Below are 16,339 nucleotides of genomic sequence, written 5' to 3'. Positions count from 1 at the left end.
AGGTTCGCTCAATTATACATGTTTTGAATGTGTAATATTTGCCTACATTTCTGTAAAGGTTGAGGTCATGTTTAGCCCAACACTACTCTTTAGGGAAATTCACATATTTATGAATGAAAGATGGGAAGCTTGTGGCAGAAAGTCGAGGTTTCATTCCCAGGGTCATGTATCCTCTAGTACACAATTGTAAAGGCTCAGGAGGATGCGACTTGCACGACTTTCCCCTGTAAGAAAGCAGATGTGAATTAACTGCAGGGAGATATGCATTAGCCAGGAGTTCTGCTTTAAACTTGTATATGGCAAAGCCTTCTGAACACAGAAGAAATGGAAAGTAATAGCTTCTCTGCTAAGAGCTTACTGAGCTGAACACTTCACAGTCACTAATGTGGGATCTTCTCATGGATGCTGCAAGTCAGGTGCTCTCTGATGGCATAAGAAAGCGATTTAAGTGGTAGCACAAGGGTGTGCAACTTAAACAGATAAATTCCAGAGTAGATGGATCCACTAGCTCTTCAGTTAAATTGAGTGTGTGTGTGTGTGTGTGTGTGTGTGTGCGTGCATGTGCGTGTGTATAATTCAAACACTGCAGAAAGGTATCAAGTACTCCATGATTAATAAAGTAAACATGCTTGAAGAATCTGTAGTATAGCAGTCACTCTTCCAGGTCCTGGGATCCAATGGTGTTTCGAACAGATGCAGTCTTCCTCTAATATCCTTGGCTTCAAGACAAGTATGAAACTTCGCAGATGCTTTATTCTCTTATATAAAATGTCCCAGCGTTTGCAGATAACCTGCATCTATCTCTCCAGAAAATATGCTTTTTAAGAATATCTAAAGTTATAATATCTGATGCATTATAAGCATTATATAAATATTTTTGCTCAATAGAATAGGGTATAATGGTAAGAAGAAAACTGTACGTGTTCAGTACCAGTGAATTATTTTTCTCAAATACTTCCCATCTGGTATTATCTTAATCTTCACATTGCTAACCCACAGGGACTGGGGACCTGTTGTCTTCTACTGCTGAGATGATACTTAGTCTAATAGAGACAAGTATTTAACACGTGAGCAAAGGACTCAGTTTGGACAGTGGTCTTCATCAATAAATTGTTGCAGACTTGTTTTGGTGTATGATGGTTGAAATCAAACATGGGTTCAGACTGGCTGAGCAAGATGGGGATGACTGAGATAGAACTCCAGTGATAACAAAGGTCTTTCGTGTGAAGAGGGACAGGGAGAGGCTTGTAGAAACCATCCTAATATGAGCAGAAAGTCAAGAAACTTCAGAACAAAGAAAGCAGCCTATGAAGAAGGCATGCTGAAGCAGGCTGCACAGAGTATTTATAGAGACACAAGGAAAATTTCACAGTGTGGGAGGCATTGCTGGGCAGTGTGCATCCTAGTCTGGATTCCACCGGAAGCATGTCTGACTTTTGGAAAATGAGTCCCAGAATCTGCTTTTCAATTTCGTCACCTGATGGTACAATCTCCATTGGTAAAACAGCATTGTGTTAGAACTTTGAAGGATTGATAGAATTTTATCAGTTTCCTATTTGAATAGAAATTAAACTGGACATAGACTCACCACACCTAAGGGCATAGGTCACTTGTTCCTGTAGAGCAGCGTCTTAATGGGTACAAGACCCCAGAAAATTGAAAAACAATCTAAGCAGTGTGCCCAATAATGCGTGGGAAGTATAAGAAGTGGTGTTGACAGTGTGAAAATAGGTAAATAAGTTGTTGATAATAATAATAAGCTAACTATGTTCTGAATAAAAGTATCACTGCCTTTCTATATACGATGATTCTACAAGCGTAAGCTTTATGACTGCCCTACGCTCTCTGTTATATACTGTAGGACTTTTTATCCTGTGGTGTTATTTCTCCCTAGATATAGAGACTACCTTTATTAGTAGTATTTTGATCAACTTTATAAAAAAATGATTCCTGATCTACCATGTAAAGAGAAGTACTCTTTAATTTAGAAATGGTTGGTAAGAACGTTCTTTACATTTCCTACTTTATGTTTTATTTCCGTTAATTAAAAACATGACAAATTCTCCGTGAAGTTATGAAATAGCTAAAAGTGGAAAGCAACATTGGGTAATGTAATAGAACATAACCTATGATTAATTATTGAGCACACCTTCCTGAATTAGGCACTCCTGGAGCTTAGGGACATGAGCAACTTCATTGAGGGAGAAAATTGAATTTCCCATGCAGACTTCCTCTGGTGTCATGACTCAAACCTCACTATAATAATAATATAATAGCCATCATTTATTAGGTGCATCCCGTGTGTCCAGCACTGTGAAGTGATTTACATATCTTATCGCATTTGTTCTTGGTGGAGCCCTTCAAAGGAAGGTTATTACTGTCACTGTAGATGAGGATGCTGGCGTTGTCTTCATGAAAGGCCACCTGTCCATGTACTCAGTAAGTACAGTATCTTTCTGGTAAGTATCAGTTTTTAATTCAAACACAATCTGGGGTTGGAAATGGCATACTCTCTATGACTGTCCAGCGCTTCCTTCTTTGACAGCGTACCTGTCTATGTGTAATGACTCTTTCCTCATGTCTATAGAGGTTACTGATACTGCATGTTTCTGATTTTCACTCTATTAGGGTTTTGCAAAGGAAGCATGGTCATCATGGCCATCAATGCAACATCATTTCTCTCAAAACCTATCTTCTTGGCTTTGTATACCAGCTCTCTAGAGCACTTGAGGAAAAGAATTAGTCAGTTCTTCTGGGTGTCAGTATCCTCAAGTTTAACAATATAGACAACACAATATGTACAACATAAAAAATATTTAAATGTTTTCTAAAGGTGTTTTCTAGTACACAGTATGCCTCCAATAGAGCTTGTTATTAACACCAATTAACAATGCAAGTTTATTCTTTGCCCGAGATCAAGATGCTAAATAACAGTGCAGTTCAAGTGTGAATTGAAAGAAAATCTTGGTGTTTCAATATATTTTCTATTAATGATAAGAAATGCTTTAAGTGAATCTGCTGTTTGTTTTTCCAATTATTAAATTGTTTCTAATCCCTATATATTATTCTTTGATGTCCTCCTTTCCCCACAAGGTGACTTTCCAAGATATTAAATGAAATAGATTTAATATTTAAATCTCTCCCCACTCTCTCTCCTACTCTACTAAATATTTTTCTTCTATGACTGGGTTTCTATTTGTCACATAATTTTCTCCTATTGATGTACACATTGACTGTGTAAATGGAGGAAATAGTTAAGAACTGTGTAGACCTGACTGCCCTGTAGCACCGAGCATGTACTCTATTGTCACAAAGGTTGTGTGCTTTGGCCGTGTGTGAACAGGAGGATACCGAGGTACTGGAAGTGGTCATCATTTTCTACTTTTTACTGATCAGTCTTCTGTTGTGAAATGTTTCATCAAATAGATTGGTAAAATAGTATGCCCCTAGATAACTACAGGCCTGTGTAGAAGGTAGGTTTGAAATGTGTTTCATGAGACATAATGAATCCTGTAAATTTTGACCATAAAAGAGATAATTTCCAAGTGCTCAAGGAGCCTCCTCAATGAAGAGAGATTGAGCCAGCCTTTCTAGTAGTCCCCATGTGGTGATCAGAACAGAGGCATCGGGGTTGCAGGAGAGTGCATTTAAATGTTGTGTTCTGCTTTTTCTTTTGTTTGTTTGATTTTTTTCGTAATATTCAAGTTCTATAACTTATGACATATGATTTTTATTTCCCAACATTTAGTAAAGAAGTTACTTGTTTTACATTGTCTATGGATCATGTTTTAAAAACCTAAGGTTCTACTTATTAATTAGTGCCCTGGACACAGAGTCTGCTTTCAACATTCTGCTACAAAGAAAATCAATGTGCGATAAACAACTTTGTATTAGGATCATTTCATGCACATTTGAACAGACATGGTAATTGTGTTTAAAATTAAATGATGAATTTTGCCATGAAACTTTCAGCCAATGCTATATTAAGTCCTTCTCCTACTAGTAAAATATCCACACCCCTGTTACCTTCTTCATTGTTATGTTATCATACTCCTTGAACTTTCTCTAGGTAGAAGAAGAAAATGTCACCTCAGTGTGCTGAGTCTGTATTTCTGTGGCTAGCGAAACATCTTTGTTCTTCAGAAGTATGTTATTGAAAGCACAATTATAAAGATTTTTTCTGTGCTTCCTCATGCCATTAAAATAAATGTAATCAAACACTGATTGAGGTACTTGATGAGTATAATTAAAAGTACTGTTCTGACCTCAAAATAGGGAGATTATCCTGGATTATCTGTGTGGTTTGTAGCCTACTACAAAGTTCTTTAAGGTACAGGAGTCAGAGGGTGCAGAGGTGACAGGGGGAACTGGGACTGGTTAAGGCAAAGGTGCCAGGCAGGGAGTCAGGACGTGTGGGGAGCACCAAGCCTGCCATTACTGTTTTGCAGGTAGAGGGAGAGGGCATTAGTGCCTTGGACTCAAGAAACAGAGTCCTCTGCTCACATCCAAGAAAAGAAGGTGGCCTTAATCCTATCATCCTTGGAGCTGAATCCTGACCATGTAATGACTTTTATGAGTTGCCATACTGTTTTTACTTAAAAGGTAAGTTTTGGAAATTCTAATGTAATTACTTTTGTATCATTAAGAAAAATATGAAAACAGTGAAATATATTTTTAACAACTTGTATAACTTCTTTTTTATAATAACATTCAGGAAAGAAGAGCAAGAACTTTTTATATACTTTCTCTGTAGGGGCATTGATATCCAATCAAGTAAAGTTTTAAAAAAGTCAGGTTAGATACATTGTAACATTATCCTCAGTATGATTACATGACGTTGTTCTCAGCATACCCTGAAAAATCTATTTGCAAATGAGCCACTTTTAATCACAGAGTACCAGTGTTTCATTATAAGAGCCACAGAAAGTGAACTGAAAATTGAACAGAAACACACAAGACAAAATAAAAGAAGGAAAAGATAAATCTCAGTGGAATGGTATGTATAAGTGATACACTCTAAAGAGATCTCAAGGCTAACAGAAGGTTAGAGGAGGGAGAGAATTCATGGAAGTCAAATGAATCCTCTGACATTTCCAAAGTTATTACTGCAGAATAAAATGACAGAAGCTAAAGTTCACAAGATATGTGAGGGTTGAATAGAGTAGGAAAAATATTAAGGTAAAATTATGTCAGTAATTAAAACTGCAAAATGAGAAAGAAGAAAAAAGGAATAAGAAAAGGAACAAGTATTGCCCAATGTTAATATTACTCACAGTAAAAACTAAATTTAAAAATAATGACAATGTTTTGATACAGGTGTTAGTAGAAAGGAAACAGCTCCAACAATATATCTATATCTATGTCTATATCTATGTCTATATCTATATCTATATCTATATCTATATCTATATCTATATCGATATCGATATCGATATCGATATCTATATCTATCTATCTATCTATCTATCTATCTATATATATATAGATAGATATATATATATATATATATTCTAGATATCCAAGAAAGTTTCAAAACCTTGGTAAAGTCAAATCACAATCCAAAATATTTAAAAAGATGAAGCAGTCTAATTAAACTAAAATTTCGACCATTGGTCATATCAACATTGGCTTTCTTATATGTGTTAAACTGCCTTTTCAGTTGTCCTAAGAAAGCAAGATGCAAGTCAAGGCTCTCCCCAGAAGTACACTTGCAGGCACCCAGGACTAGCAGATGGCAGGAGATTTCAAGTACAAAGAAAACAGGAGGTACCATGTTAATGACAGATAAAATTCTACCCCAAACAATGTTCTTTGAGTTTTTGTGCCAGTTCTGTATATGAAATGGAGTCTTTTCTCATCTTGGAATTTTAGCTGCTTGCTGGGAAATTGTTCAAATCTAATGCAAGAAAGATAGGTCTGATGAAATCCTGCATCCTCACTTCTCAAGCACTGACTTGCGTGCTCTAGATGAGAAAAGGGAAAAACAATAGAAGTATCATGCATGTTAGGGATCAGTCATTTCAAGTATGTGGAAAGAAATATGATCATGCTTTGACATGAGATGAAATGACCTATTCATGGCTTTCTTAATGTCTCTTAATACAGTGCAATGCACCTCTGCACCAGCTGCCTGCTACCCTAGTGATGTTATTTACCATGTTATTTACCATGTCACTCATTTCTTTTTGTGAATCTTTTCATTTATTTCTTTTTCTTTTGACGTTTTAAGAATGTATGTATTCACTTTACATTCTGCCTGCTGCCTCCTATCCTATTCCCCCTCCAACATGCCCCACGCCCCCTCTCTTCTCTGACAAGTTAGGTCCCCTCCCTGGTTATTCTCCCATCCTGGCACTTCAACAACTGGAGAGTTGTAGGAGCATCTTCTCCCAATGAGGCCAGACAAAGCAACCCAGCTAGAACAGTGTATTCCACAGACAGGCAACAGCTTTTGGGATAGTACCTCCTCCAGATGTTCTGGATCCATATAAAGACCGAGCTGCACATCAGCTACATATTGCAGGGCAGGGAGTAGGTCCAGCCCGTGTATGCCCTTTAGTTGGTGGTTCAGTCTCTGAGAGCCTCAAGCATCCAGGTTAGATGATGCTGTTAGTCTTTCTGTTCAGTTCCTATCCCCTTCCTTATCTAATATTCTCAAAAAATTAAATGTGATTCTAACATCTATGCCACCTCATTCCCCCTCATTTCTGTTCCTTCATGGATGCTGTTGGAAACCCTTTGCTTATTCCAAAATTTAGGGCCCTCTAACAGTCTTGCTGAAAGTTATCCTGCGCATTCATGGTCTACTTAGATTGGGAATTTTAAGAAAAATGTACAGGATAATCTGCTCTCATTAAATCATAGGTTTATTGATATAGATTCCCCTGCCCCTCCCCCCAGTTACATGTCAGTGTCTCTCACTTTTCTTACTATATATTTTACTTAAACAAGTGTAGTACTGTCTTCAAATTCTGCAGGCATATGAACTTCAAAGGCCTGAAAAGTTTGGGGTAGGGAAAATCTATGTGGGTTTTGCAATGTCCTCCTCCTCCTCTTTTTTCCTTCTTCTTCTCTCAGGAATGGAAACTGCTGTTTCTCCTTCCACCAGTGAGGAGACAGATGAGGACAAGCCATTATTTGTTAAAACAAAGATATTACTGGGGGAAGAACCAAGCTTGGTAAAGCATTCTTTGTGCTCTTTCTCAGATGCTCAAAGGTAAAGGCTTGTGTCTTCCCTGGCAGAGTCTACCGTCTGAAGACAGTGCTGATACTGTTTGTCTGATATAATTTCTGGCAGGGGGTTAGTTAATTTATTTTAAGAAGCATTTTTTTTTTTCTGTAGTGGCCACAACAAACTGTGTACATGTTTTTCTATTTGTTTGATAGTTAAATACACATGAAGGCATTTGGAGAATGAATATTGTGATATGTGTGTTTTGATGATTATTCACTTTGGTTTTTTTTTTATTCTAGATTGATGTCAAGTTTAAGTAACCTGTGGTTGCAGATATATGAGAGATATATATTTACTAATAATATTCAATAAAACTTATGTCAACTTACCAAGTCTCAAATGAATTAATTTATCTCATTCTCTCCACAGATTAAATGTTTAGTAGATTAAGGACATACCAGTTGTATACTGTGTGGCCACTGACAGGTCTGTTTGAATGTTTCTACTAATCAGACAGTCTTCTACTGCTGAGAGTTATGATTTGATAAAAGAAATAAAGCTACATCTGCCATGCACTGATAGCAGAGAGATCATATGATGGAGAATTGTCTTCCTGGGGTTTCAGTGGATTTTATCACAAGCCACAATAAGAAAATGATACAGAATGAAGACTCATGGACAATTGTCAAAGATATTTAAGCAAAAATGTTGCTTCCACCCCCCCCTTGTTTTGTGAGCAAAGTCTTTGTTTGTGCATCCAGGTAGAATGAGGACTGATTTTAGCTTTACTGGGCATCTAAATTCTGGAACCTACCATTACTTCAGATATTTGGGTATTGCACAGGATTGACCTATGTTAAACAAATTAAAGAAAGATTTCTTTTGGGGGATCAGGAGGGAGTGCACCTTTATGAAGGCAACTGTAGGGGGAGGGGGATGGGAACAGGGCATGGTAAAGGGATAACATCTCAAATGTAAATACAGAGTATCTAATAAAATAAATAAATAAAAATTCTACTAATAATCCAGAGGAAATAGGTTTTTTTTACTATATATATATGCCAGCATTCCATTTTCAAGAACAGAGTTTAAATAGAAGTTTATCTGATCATTTGTTTCAATGCCTAAGGGAAAACTAGAAGGGAAAAAATGTCCTATATCTTGAAAGTTTCCCATATTTTAACTCATTGAATCCCCACTCAATCCATGCTGTTCTGAGCAGCACTCAGTTATGTATAGTGTGGTACCTATGATGTTATTTTTTCAGGATATTATTTTTACAAGAAAGAGAATTAGTCATCTGAGGCTTCTGGGTAAGTGTTAGACTCAAGCAAAGGGGCTTTGATGATAAGGGAAGATGATTCAAACACAGTCTGAAAGTCCTAGTAACCTGGTACATCTCAGAAAGTGCTTTAATAGACCCAACACACCAAGCACCATTGATTAATTAAAGCCTAGACTGATACAAAGACAGGCAGATTTTACCTTTTCTTTTCTTATTCCCACTGAACTTGAGGGATACGGTTGATTTTGTTTATTATTATTTATGATTTTTCTGAAATTAGGTGTGCCTTCAGGATAAATTATAACTTTTTCTCCACTAGTAATACATTGAAATAATACCTGAAATATTACTCTTTTTGCTTCCTATTTTTCATTCATTTTCTTCCTCCTCTACTTCTTCTCCATCTTTCTTTTTCTCTTTTTCCTCTTCTACTTTTTCTGGTAGTGAGGACTGTGTGTTTTTCTCTCCCACCAGTAGTGAAGACAGAGAAATTCAAGATGCCATTTATCACAACAAATATGCATGTACATCTAGGCTATGGTACTGAAATGCCCAGTATTATTCTAAGAGGTTTGGCACCCACTAAAGCATCCACTGAAGATGTTTTGGCTCTGTTCTGACTATGTTCACTATAAAAAAACTTCTAATGCACCCTAGCCTATACTATTGAAATGTCCAATATTTTCCTAGTATCTCAAACCCTGGGTACCCACTAAAGCAGTCAATGAAGATTTTTGTCAGGCCTACTGGTACTGTTACTCCAGTTGGCTCTTAATCCCATTCACTTCTACACTAACATAATGAACACATATTTTTCCCACTTATTGATAGCAAATGACTACCAGGAGTCTTGTAGTTAAGAACTGGTATAAAGAACCATTTTTTGATAGCAACAGTTCAGTTCAAATCTTAACTATGAAACAGTGTTCCAAGGTGAGTATGTACCCAGCTGTGAAATGGCCATTGCTTCTAGTGACATAGAATGGGCTGTTTGATTTAGTCCCTTATCACACTATCTTCCTGGAAGTTGGGATTAGGTTCAGATTAATGCAAGTCAAATGAACCGAGTGGGAAACGACATTGAAAGTAAAGCAGATGGGTGGCTGAAGAAAGAGAATGTTTTGTTTTAGAGGGAGAAGAGTCTGTATTGCATGAGTAACAAAGAGAAATTTCTGAAATGTCTTCCTCTTCCTCTTTCTCTTTTTCCAGTAATGAGGGCTGTTAATCCTCAGAAATATTGTTTGCCATTGTGGTTAAAGTTGGTTTTGTTACTAATATTTTTGTGATTATATAAAGATGAAGCTTTACATCTGAAATCATCACATTACTTTCAGACATAATTTCATGTACTAATAAGTGGCATATAAACACAAGCACATATATAATATGTGTACCCACTAAATATCAATTAGTAATATCAATTGGCTAATTGATTCTCCTTCCATCTCATTCTTTGACTGCAGGATGTGTGTATTCCTCAGGCAAGTGGCTAGATTTCTGTTGTTATTATCACTCAGATGTACAATATATGAATGTCACCCAATACGGCATTTTATTCTTTATGCGATCTGTTGCCAATTATCTCCTAACAAACACTAAAATATACACTAAGCAAGGACACAACTGTACACATATATGGACTCTTTATTATGTATCATTTTAAAATACTGTGTGTGATAACTCAAGAAGCAAAATTATAGGAGAATTACAAGACAGAGCACGTTTGTTTCTCTCCTTCCATATGGGAATAACTGTGAACCGTTGCTTGGCTAAATCGCTTTCTCAACTCCCATCTGAACACTCTGTTTACCTGGAGCTAAACAGATTGCTAAGACCGCCCCCGACACATCTACATGCTCCAGTTAATTTGCTTCACAGTCACTCATTTGCTAACATGACAAGCCGTCCCAAGATATTTTTAGGATCACTACTTCCAAGAAACCAAACTCTATTTCAGGTTTTGTCTCAATTCTCCTGGGAATGTAAAAAAAAGCACATTGCACCCCAAAGAAGAGGAAAGAGTGTTTCACTTCATTTCTCAGAAGACATATAATGCCCTTTCGGCCTTTCTTAGAAGATTCATTCTCTTTAGGCTATTTCATAGTATTTAAGGTCATGATCTACTTTCACATCCTTTGATTTCTGTTTTATTTTCCCCGAACAAGACAATAGTGGTCTGAGTCCTGATTGAGAGCCACGAGGAGTATTTTGAAGTCACGAGGTAATTGCTCTGTATAGTCTCTCTCCACGTCTATCTCAATAGTGCAAAACCAGTTTTCTCTTTTGAATTTTCTTCATCCCTAGACCCCGAAAGAGAAAGTGAAACAAAATGTTACAGAATCCTGGAAGGATTCTTTTGCAGACAACTTTAATCATCATCTTTATAGATGGTTTTTATCTCATCTGAAGACTACTCTCCGTTTCCTGCCCTACCCCCACTTTGATGTCACGAGCTGTGTTGCGATTTGCAGTAAGCGGGTCCTGATGCTGAATTAGAACACCCACATCCTTTTACCCACGAGGCACCAGAAGCACATCTGCAGTGACCCTGGGAGAGTTGAAACAGCTGAGAAACTACATCTGGGAAGGAAGCTATGGGGTTATTTTAACCCGTGACTCTAAATCCACTCTTTGAACACTCAGTAAAAGGAGAGAAAACCTACAATGCCAATTACTATTTCTGGTTAATGAATTCCATGAAAAAATGAATATACAATGCTTGAAACTATGTGGAATTCATTCTTTTTACTTCACATCTGGCTAGTATAAAATATACGGGGAAAAGAGTTGGGAAAAGAGAGAGGGTTTTTTTGGATATATTATTTTTACTTGACTTTTTAGTTACTGAGAGCTATCAGCATGATTTATTATTAATACTACTCTAACTATAGACCTTTTCTTCTTCATAGTTCAGACCTCAAATATCTAAGAGTTGAAGAGAAAATTATACAGATCTAATCATATATATCATTATTATAATGTTTCGACATAGAGACACATACATTTAATATACTTTCATTAGGCCCATTCTCATATTCAGATTCAACAGATTACACTTACTTTCTGCACAGCATAAGTAAGATATAGTCTGAGGCAGATTTTTATTATGAATGATAATATGCAAATTATACATATTGATAAGGCCATCATACTGGGTAAGCTTACTAGCAGTCACAAACACATGCGTTATAAAGTTTAGATAAAAAATCAATAATAAAAAATCAGTGAAAGAAACCAATATTTCTATTTTTAACTTTGTTTTACAGAAGCAGAAACTAGAGTGATTTGCCCAAAGCCATGTGGTTAGGAAGTTGGGGAGAGAATAGAAGGGATATCTTTTGAATAAAAAGTCTGTGCCTTTACCCAGGATAATACACACCCAGTCTAAAAATAAAGCAAGGCTCTCAGGTCCTCAATGAGGCACAGAGACAAATGCTTTTAGATATTTAGAGCGGAGGAAGCAAAGCACTGAGGAAAGTGCCCATGCACGGTATTTAAGGAGACTCTCCTCTGCCTCTTAACACAAATGACCCTGATGGTGAATGTCACAGCTTCTTCAAGATATATTTGGAAAAGAATAAGAAAGAGCCTGGGGGCCAAGCAAAGCTCACACAGTGTGAGAGCAGGCAGAGTGAAAGACAACCTGCTCACATGCAATGAAGAATTCAAAGAAGAATGAATATTCAGATGGCAGAGGTTGAAATGGAGATTCTGATCACGAGACTGAAAATGTCAATTCAGGCCACACTGCTCCATGTGTTGTATGTGGGCTCTTGGAGACTAGAAGATTCTGCTATGGTGGAGAGTATTCCACATAAGCCAGTTTGGCAGACACTAGCAGCATATGACTATTGATACACTGGAAATACGGTCAGCAATATGGAGCAGCTGACTTAAATCTTGCTTAATTTTATGCATTTAAGTAGTCACACAATGAGGATGGCTCTGCTTTAGCAAAATATGTGGATGATTCTCAGAATGCTATTACTATGAACTTTTCAGTAGAGAGGGTCAAAAGAAGGCTGTGTTTCAGTAAATTGGAGTGATTTTGTATGCTTATCTATCTGCCTGTCTGTTTATCATCTATCTTTCTCACTCATATATACACATATGTATATATATATATATACACATATATGTATATATGTTTACATATATACATGTATTGAATGTATGTATGTGTATTGTTTCTTTCCCTTTCAGTAGATAAACGAAACACACTGAGATTGAGTATGGTCAAAGGGATCTGGTAGAAGAAGTAATGAGAACAGTAAGAATACGAGAAGCTGTGAGGAACTAGGGGTTGGGTCTATCCCAGCTGAGTATTTGTTGGATGGTTTTCTTCTTGTTTGACTTTTTTGTTTGCTTTCCTTTTGATCTGGAGGGGAAATAAAGCAAACAAATAAATAAACAAACAAACAAAAGTTTGATGGGGACCAGTCTTAAATTGAAGACAATTTAATTCTTTTGTATTGCATCTTTTGGGGTTTACTCCTTCAAGCATCTATGCAAGCAATATGCTAACTTCAGGATGTATTAGAAATGCAGGACATGACAGGCCTGGTGAGACTGCACAGGGAGTAGCTGGGGAGCAGAAAGATCTGTGCCTAGAGATCGGAAACTACACACCCCCATTGGTTCAGGGGAACAAGAACCCAGCCTTAGGGTTTCTGCTTCCACCCGGCAGGCCCATAAGTACAGAACAGGTACTCAAGCCATCTGACACCAGGAACAGCAGAGATCCAGGGACACAGGCCTGGTGAGACTGGGCTGTGAGTAGCCAGGGCACAGAGAGGTCTGGGTCGAGCACCGGAAAGTGCGCCACCCTGCCGATTGGTTCAAGGGAGCAGGAACTCTGCCTTAGGGACTTGGTTTCCAACCCGTGGGCCAATGCATGCGGAACAGTCACTCAGGCCATCAGCCACCAGGAACAGAAGAGATCCAGGGACACAGGCAAGGTACACTGGAGAGATGGGAACAAATCACTGACAACATGACCACATATAATCACGGATAACAAGATGGCAAGAGGAAAGCAAAAGAATGTACCCCAGGGAAACCAAGACAACCTGGCAAGACCAGAACATAGGTCTCCCATAACATCAAACAGCAGAATGTCAAACATTCCAGAAAAAGAAGACTCAGACCCGAAATCATACCACAAGATGATGATAGAGATCCTTAAGAACGGGAAGAAAAGCATAAAGAAATAGAAGCTTTTAAAGAGGAAACAAGAAAAACACTCAAAAAACTCAAAGAATTAGAGGAAAACAGAACCAAAGAGATGAAGGAATTGAAGAAAGAATTTAAAATGGAAATGGAAACAATAAAGAAAACACTAAAAGAGACAACCCTAGAGGTAAAAAAAAAAAAACTAAAAATGAAATCAGGAGTCACAGATGCAAGCATCTTCAACAGACTACAATAAATGAAGAAGAGAATGTGGGGGACAGAATACAACATTGAAAACATAGACAAAATATTCAGAGAAGATGCAAAAACCAAAAATCTCCAAACCCAAAATGTCCAGGAGATCCAGGACACACTGAGAAGACCAAACCTAAGGATAATAGGAATAGAAGAGGGAGAAGAATATTGAAATACTCCCATGCATCCTATCAAATCAACATGGTCTAAGGCTGGTCTTTAATAACAACAAAGACAACAAAAAGCCCATATACACATGGAAACTAAACAATGCTCTATTATATGATAGCAGGGTAAAAGAAGAAATAAAGAAATTAAGGATTTTCTAGAATTTAATGAAAAGGAAAAAACAACATACCCAAACCTATGTGATGCAATGAAAGCCATACTGAGAGGAAAACTCATATCTCTGAGCGCTTCCAAAAAAAAAAAAAATTAGAGAGAGCATACACTAGCAATTTGACAGCTCATTTGAAAGCTCTAGAACAAAAGTAGTCTCCATCCCTGGGATACAGGGATGGTTTAATGTACAGAAATCCATCAATGTAATCCACCATAATAACAAACTCAAAGAACAAAATCACATGGTCATTTCACTAGATGCTGAGAAAGCATTTGACAATATTTAACACCACTTCATGTTAAAAGTCTTGGAAAGAATGGGAATCCACGGCCCATAATAAAATCAATATGCAGCAAACCAACAGCCAACATCAAACTTAACCTTGGGAAACATGAATCAATCCCACTAAAATCAGGGACTCGACAACGCTGCCCACTCTCCCCCTACCTGTTCGATATAGTACTGGAAGTCCTGGCCGGGGCAATTAGAAAGCAAAAGGAAATCAAAGGGATACAAATTGGAAAGGAAGAAGTAAAAACATCACTGTTTGCAGATAACATGATAGTGTACTTAAGTGACCCCGAAAATTCCACCAGAGAACTTCTACAGCTGATATAAAATTAACTCAAACAAATCAGTAGCTTTCCTCTACTCAAAAGACAAACATGCAGAGAATGAAATTAGGGAAAAGATACCCTTCATAATAGTCACAAACCATAGAAAACTGCTTTAGCTTTCATCAGCCCATTCCTGAGCTCTGAGGAATCTTGCCCTTTTTTGAGCACCCCAGTCTGTCTTCTGGGCAAGAGACATTTTGGGATGATTCCACCTCTTCTTCTTCACTTCTTTCTTGGTCTTTCTTCTTCTCATAGACTAGATTGTCTAGGACAGCAGCATGAGCTTTCTTATACATCTCCTCCAACATGTTTGGAGTTACGTGTGTTCTAGATGTACTGAGAGAACTGTTTCTTATACCCCATCATCATCTTCCTCCATTAGGTTGCACATGTAGTTGGCCACATTCTGACCCGTGATGTGCTTCCAATGTAACTCTGTATGGAACTCCTTGCTTTCAGACTCATAACCAGGGAATCATTTGGTACTATGAGAAATAGACAAGCCTCCATCCACAGCTTCCTTCAGGGCCCCAAAACCTTTATGGGCAGTTGTAGATTGGGCAAGATCTGCATCCAAATAGCAAGTGAAAGCACCAGGCTGGCCGTCAATGCTTTCCACATGGTGTTCATCTCCAGTCACCTCCACTTGGCCTTCATAGATCTTCTCCATGCACAACCTCTTCAAAAGCATGTGAGCCAGCATCAGGCCAGTTCAACTGACTGCAGCATAGTTCGTCAGGCCAACTTTCACACGTTACTTTGGAGGTTCATGTGCATATGCTGTGCAGACGATCGTATTTCCTTTTATGCAGGCATATGCAATCTGGAAGATGATCTCTCTGTTAGTGACAAGAGATGGCATCCTGTATTTGGGTGTGTTGTACTTATTTTTGTCCTGGATCACCAATCTTTTTCGTGCATAGTAATCAGTCTTACCCTCTCACCACCTTCTAAATCTCACTTGGTATCTTTTAAAGTAGGCCTTATTCTTGACAACTTTCATGAACCCCAGCCTGCAGAACAGAGACCCGAAACAGCAGCTCTAAGCAGACCTGCAGAGTCAACCCAGTTTATTGTTTTCTTATACAATATATTCCAACCCTCCTCCATCCTGAACAATAGCAGAACTTGTGGAAATATCACTCTGTCCTGTATGTTAAGTGGAACTAAGAGCTATATTGATACAATCTATATAATATTGACATTAAAACAGACACATTAATCAATACAATTAAATGAAAGACACAGATATAAATCTACAGACCTATAAACACCTGATTTTTGATTAAAAGATAAACCAGAAAGACACAATATAAAAACATGATCATCTTCAACAAATGGTGGTGATGTAACAGCATGTCTACATATAGAAGAATGAAAATAGATCTGTATCACTCTGCACAAAACTCATGTCCATGTGAATCAAAAACTTAAAACAAATCTATAAAACCAGATACACTGACCATGATAGAAGAAAAAGTAGGGAATAACCT

General features: G+C 37.6%; 1 pseudogene across 1 annotated transcript; it reads right to left on the bottom strand.

The window, feature by feature from the left end:
* Window positions 1-14,958: 14,958 nt before the first annotated feature.
* Window positions 14,959-15,849, bottom strand: LOC308435151 (large ribosomal subunit protein uL18-like; annotated as a pseudogene). The gene has a single exon. The product of its transcript is annotated as a large ribosomal subunit protein uL18-like (transcript).
* Between the last annotated feature and the right edge of the window lie 490 nt (window positions 15,850-16,339).

The sequence above is a fragment of the Micromys minutus genome (assembly GCF_963924665.1).
Source record: "Micromys minutus genome assembly, chromosome: 22".
In the NCBI taxonomy this organism is placed as follows: Eukaryota; Metazoa; Chordata; class Mammalia; order Rodentia; family Muridae; genus Micromys; species Micromys minutus.
The sequence above is the reverse complement of the archived record's forward strand: the minus strand, read 5'-3'. Positions and strand labels throughout refer to the sequence as shown.